The sequence below is a fragment of the Elaeis guineensis genome, chromosome 9 (genome assembly GCF_000442705.2).
Source record: "Elaeis guineensis isolate ETL-2024a chromosome 9, EG11, whole genome shotgun sequence".
In the NCBI taxonomy this organism is placed as follows: domain Eukaryota; kingdom Viridiplantae; phylum Streptophyta; class Magnoliopsida; order Arecales; family Arecaceae; genus Elaeis; species Elaeis guineensis.
This window is the reverse complement of record NC_026001.2, coordinates 79,589,660-79,596,492: the sequence shown is the minus strand read 5'-3', so window position 1 is coordinate 79,596,492 and position 6,833 is coordinate 79,589,660.

Here is a 6,833-nt window from a genome sequence, read left to right as displayed (position 1 = left end):
AATCAAATTAGAAATTGACTAAGCCCAACCCCTGATCAAATCAGGGACCAAACCATCTCGACGATTAGGTCAACTCTTAACCTAATTGGGTCAAACCCAACTGAATCCAATTCAATTGGACTTGATCCAAAAATAATTACTCAATCAAATTGAGTTAATTAGTGATCAAATCATTAATTAAACCTCTCATAAATACTGAGTCAAAATTCGATGGGCAATCGGGTATCATAATTCATCGATATGTAACCCTGATCGAAAAGTCCCAACTAGTGGGACTCTTGACCCCGGTACCCATAATGTGTGGAACTCATGATCAGAGAATCCTGATTCTCGATCACTGAGTCCCAAACATATAAGATTCTACACCAGCCATCAGATCAGATAGGAACCTCTAATGTGTGTGACCCTACAGGTTCGAACCTAAGTCGGTAGCACAGGAACCAATTCCTGTACTAATCGAAGTGACCATCTAGCAATGGTACCCGATGTTCGGATAGGTTGAATAGTCACAATCGCAACACTCAGAACCTACATGGATATGGTTACTGTATAATTCATCCTTTTGACCTCTGTGTTTAGGATGACTCAGGGTTAAACTGTCAACCCTGATCAGATCATTCGAATCGTGCTCAACTCAAACAGTCCTGTGACTCCTCACAAGGACTACCCTGGCCAAGGTTTTGCTAAATTGAAACATGACTGTACATAGCTCCTAAACTGGAGTGGTCAATCCCATCTTGACACACGCACCGACAAGTCAAGTACTTGACTACCCCCAGCAGCCTTCCATCACTGAATTAGAAATTCAGGTAGTCCAGTGCCTAAGTGCAGTGAGTTACTTGCAAGTCATCATAGCGATCTCAGGTCGGAGGGATATTTATATCCATATTCCATCAGAGCAAATCTTGACAGCAGAAATAGCTTCAGAGTCAGTCACGTTCAGTGCAGATGTACCCTTACATCTCACCTGTATGCCATACCAGTGTCTCCACACTCATTGGTTAAGAGGACAACCAACCTATATGGCACACAACGACCTATGCTTGATAAATATTGTCGTCCTTGGTAACAACGTATCATTTGGTCGTGAACAGATTTAAGGACTAAATGACAAATCCTCCTTTATCGAGTCTAAATAGTCCTAAGGACTTCACCACAACATAGGAGTTCATTAAAAGATGAAACATTTTGTGATGAAAAATGCCAAAATAATTTTTTTTAATTTATAATTCATGTACATATACAAAAATAAGCACAACCGTCAACAGGATGACGATTGACTTTGGAACACTATTCCCAACATTCTTGTCTACCATAGAGAGGGCTATGGTATATGATAAAATAGTGGGAGTAATAATTAGAATAAAAGATTTTATCTAGTTATACATATCAACATGAGTGGTCTGCTTATATTATTGTTCTTAATTTATGTAGATTAAAAAATTTGTATAATGACTTCTTCACTCTTATTGCGTTGCATCCTTGATACAAACAAATTGACTGATCCCAATTATGTAGACTGATTGAGGAACTTGCACATAGTGCTTACGCAAAAAAAATTATCTTACTTTCTGGACAATGCCTGACCCTAGTCTAGTCAATGAAGATGCATTAGAGGAAGAGAAGGCCATATATAAGATGTGGCAAAATGACAGCATGACTGTAAAATATATAATGTTGGTCTCGATGAGTAATGAATTGTTAGATATGTGCTCTAGAAGTTAATTGTTGGCAGACATATTTTATAATTTTATGACTTAATTTTATACTTGTATTATTTTTATTATGAATAAAGAGCTTTTTTATTTCAATCATATTTATGTGTTCATGATTTATCATAGAAATTAACAAAGATGATTTTTATATATTCTCAAGGTGTTGAGAATTTGAGACATACATTAATTAGTGGTTAGTTTAGTTTCTAAATACTCTCGATCAAAGGATCATCATGGAGGACCGTGATTAATTCATTCGAGATCAGTACATGGTTCACCTCCCTTATGGGCAAATAAGTCTTGGGTCTACAGTGTTAGGATACTAGAGTGAGGGTGCGGATGGTTGTTAGAGAATAATTTATACTGAATGTGACTAATACAAAAAACTACTTGAATGTCTACTCACCCGTCAGTGATCTTCTCGATGTTATAATGGTGTGAGTGGTTCTTTGACCTGCAATGTCATCGACTATTCACAGTGAGGCTACTAAGTTTGACTGTACATTCTTTTGATCTCTAATCATTCGAATCTTTGTAGTATATGTTGGCTACAGTAGATTTAGATTCGCTGTTAGGAGTAGGATGCATCTAGATGAAATCTATCGACCTTGGTAGGAAAAAAAATTCCTATGCGATTTGCAAGACTGAGTTCAAAAAATCTTTGACCAAAGCAAGTGTGAATACTAAAAAAGAGTTTCTACGAAATTTATAAATGAACTCAAATCGAGCCAATCTTGAATATGACTGACAATGAGGTCTAATGAGTACTTTATGACCTCCGTTAAGTCAGGACTTATGATAGAAGGACTGAATCATACGATCATTATACTTAAAAATTCATACTTTCAATTTACTGGATTGCTACTACATACTGCTAGGTATCACTAGTGGATTGTGAGACTCATCGAGCATCATCTTGATGATCGATGACCCTTGAAGGATAGAGTTAAAATTATTTCAATCTATCAAAAGAAGTTTCGATGATATTGTGATGAAGATCATAATATATCTCACTATCAGATAGAATAGAATTTATAGAGTCGCACATTAAGAGATTTAATTTTGAATTTATCAATTAAATTTATGAAGTTCTAATTGGGTTAGAATTTATTGAAATCCTATTAGATTTAAGAGAACCATGCTAGCATATGGTTAAATCCAATTCTTCTTTGGACTTCGATTGGATCAAGTCCATAGTCTTGAACCTAATTTAAATCTATTTGGATTTAGCTGAGTGCCTAATTGTGAGCCCAATAGATTTAGATCATATCAATGAGTTGGCAATTTAATCTCTTTTTTTTTTCTCTTGATTTTTTTTTGCAGCAGAGAATCGATCGAAAGAAGAGATGGCCCATCCTCCCTTTTTGGAAGGTCCAAAGGGTGCCAACCCCTTGGAATGGTATGAGGAAGAGATAGGGACCTGCCTCCTCTTCTTAGTTTGGTGTGGAAGGAGAGAGAGAGAGGAGCCATACCCCCCTCTCTTGCATGAAAAACCCTAGAAGAGGTGCCAAGGGTTGGCGCCCCAACTACCTGCCTCTCTTGATGTGGGGTGCCCACTCAGCTGCCTATTTTGACTAGGACGTCCCATCTGCTTGTCAAAAGAGATTAAGACCCTACCAATTAAGTCTAATTTTAATAAAAAATAATCAAACTAAAAAGGTAGGAATCTTTATGAGATAAGGACTAGCCTTTTTAGGTTGATTGGTTTTTGATTTGGAATCAAGAGAGGGTCCATATAAAGAGATAGTCTCTTAGAGTTTTAATGAATTAAATTTTGAGAAATCAAAACTCTTCCTCTCTCCTCTGCACACCTCACCCTCTCTCCCTCTTCTCTTTTCCACACCCAAAGATTGGGCGTCCATCATTCATACGCCTGAGTTGAGAAAGGTCTCCTCTACAGCAAGGAACAAGGAGAAGAAGCTGCAGCTCAAGGGTTGAAGTTGCAGTCAAGATCAATTGCTGATTAAGGTTCAGAGATAAAGATCCTACTTAGAGAAAAAAGATCTACCATGAGAAAAAAGATTCAAGGTTGATCCCAGTAGATACCTGTAGAGGCCGGACACGTGTGCGGCTCAAGGACCTTCGAATCTAAGATCATCGATAATCATGAATTTCAACCCACGCAAAGATATTGAGATTTGATCTTATCTTTATTTTTATTTTTAGATTATATGCATATCTTTATCTTTGAGCTTAGGTAAGATTAGATATGATCTAATGCATGTGGGGTTAAAGGGTTTAACCCAGTTCTTTTTTGCTGCTATTCAAAAATTTTTGAAACTTATGCATGCATCCTACTCAATTTTCTAATAGTGGTATCAGAGCCATAAATTTTTTAAAGACATATATAATCTGATTTTTATCTTAGATCTAAAAATTTTATTGATTTAAAATTGATCTTGTGCTGGTATAAGGTTGTCCTGGTATAGGATTTACTCCCTATATTGAAAAGATTATCCTAGCACAAGATTGATCAATTTTTAAAAATTATTTTTAAAATAATTAAATCAATCTTTTAGATCTAAAAATTGATGTACATGATATATCATATTTTATGATTAGATGTAAAATTAGAATGATTAAATGTTCGTATCGTATTGATATAAGATTGTCCTGATATAGGATTTATCTCTTATATTGAAAAGATTGTCCTAGTTTGATGTGAACCAATTTTTAAAAAAATATTTTTAAAATATTTTAATCATTATTTTAGATTTAATTATATATATATATTTTTAATTTTAGATCTAAAATTTAATATATATGTGATATATGTTTATATTTTAGATCTAAAACTACATATATGTGATATATGACATTAAGTTTAGATCTGAAACTATTTTAAAATCATAAGCCACTAATGCATGCAATGAAATATAATCTAAAAATTATTTTTATAATTTAAAAATTATATTATTGCATGTAGGTATGGGTTGAAAAAATAAGGTCTACTGATCAAACTATAATTAAGATCAAATTGATTAGATCAGGCTAGAACTCGTTGTCAATTTTGAGTAGTTGATTAAACTAATCAATGGTTGATTAGGATTAGGTCAAAGAGGCTCAAAGTCGAGTTTAGTTATAGTTAGTCACATTGATTCATATTTTGATGTGAGTTGATTGACTCAAGATCAAAGTTAGCTCAATGGTTCGAGTCCATTTCAATAGATTAATCGGATCAATTTTAATCGATCAATTTGGAGCCTAAGGTAAGTATCTAGATGGTGGTTATTTAATTGATTTCATTGTCTGATCTGATCAATTTTGATTGGTGTCTAAGAAAAGCAACAGAGGGACCCCTACTCATCTTAACCTATCTAACCATTTTTGGAGATTCAGTTTCGCACTAGGTTGCTTGTTGACTCGATTTCAGCCATGCCGATTAGGTTGGTTAGACATATGGATGTACTGACTTGAGTTTGATCGATCGGATGTTAGATCTGCTAATTTAGAAAAGATCTAAACCTAAATGTCCTTACTAAATATTAAGTCTAGAGATCTTCCATTATTATAAAGATGCGGATGCCTTCCTAGCGTTGATCGTTCTCGACTGGTTACAGTGGTTTGGTTGCATCGAAAAGGTACAATCACTCTTGTTGGTGTAAAAATCCGCTGGTGTCGAAGAAGCTGGAGTCGAGGGAGTCGCGGTCACCATCGGGACTTGCAAAGAAAGTTTAAACCAGAGTTGGAGGTGCTCCAGCAAGACCCTCCGACGCTCAAGTCAGTTCTCTGCTTTAACAAGAATGGAGTGCTCGAATGAAAATTTTAGCAGAGTTTCGAGATAGAAATTATAGCTTAGAGAATAACGTATTTGGGGTCTCCTTTTTATAGGCGGAGGGTGCAACAGACTGATAGCGATGTTTGTAACTACCTGGTAGTGGGCCGTTCGGGGCTAGGAGAAGTTTGTTATGAAGAGTAGTGGAGTGGAGTCGTGGCTATCACCGTGGCCTGTCACGTGGAGCCTGTTGTGGGGAGTGGAGCAGTGTCCATTGTCGTGACTTGCTAGGGAGTGGTGGAGCCGTACGGAATCCATCGCAGGAAGTGGAGCAGAGTCATGGCCATTACTGTGGCCTGCCAGGGAGTCCAGGCCTGTCGGCCGAAGCTCGATTGAGGCACCTGGCGGAGAGAGGTAGCTATCCATCTGAGAGGAGCTCGGATGTTGCTGGCGAGCCTTCTACCGTTGGGTGCCTTGGGCGTTAATACTGCAGGCGAGGGCCATTTGCTGTAGGAGCTCGGTCAGAGGCTTTCCGTAGATGAAGTTTGGTTTCACATAGAATTCGGCAGAGGGTCGACCGGCAGTGGATGTTGGATGGTGCTGGAGAGGTTCATCCACTGGAGAGCTTCAGCTGCTGGAGTCCGTGTGTCGTAGGAATTCATCTGGAATCTGTCTGCAACAGAAGTTCGATCGAAGTCCGATCTCCGTAGAAGCCCGGATGGGGATCATTTGTCTAGGAAGCTCAGTCGAAGCCTGCAGTAGAAGCTCGGAGTAGATCGCTTGCAGTAGAAGCTCGGAGTAGATCGCTTGTAGTAGAAGTTCGGAGTCCGATCCTTGTAGGAGTTCGGATGAGGTCTACCTGCAACAGGAGAAGAAGTCCAGCTCTCGTAGGAGCCCAGATGAAGTCTACCTGCAGTTGGAAAAGAAGTTCGGCTCCTGTAGGAGCTCGGATGAAGTCTACCTGTAGTTGGAGAAGAAGTCCAGCTCCCGTAGGAGCCTGGATGAAGTCTACCTGCAGTTGGAGAAGAAGTTCGGCTCCCGTAAGAGCTCGGATGAAGTCTACCTGCAGTTGGAGAAGAAGTTCGGCTCCCGTAGGTGTCCAGATGAAGTCTACCTGCAGTTGGAGAAGAAGTCCGGCTTCCATAGGAGCTCGGATGAAGTCTACCTACAGTCAGAGAAGAAGTCCGGCTCCCGTAGGAGCCTGGATGAATTCTACCTGCAGTTGGAGTTCGGGGAAGAAGTCCGACTCCCGTAGGAGCCCGGATGGAGTCTAGAAAGTGGTCGACCATCATAGAAACTTGGATGGAGTCCGTCCGTCGTGGAAAATCTGATCGACGTTGGTCGGGGTTTATCCGTCGGCAGAACTCGAGAACGTTGTGGAGGCTTGGCCGTCGAAGAGGTTC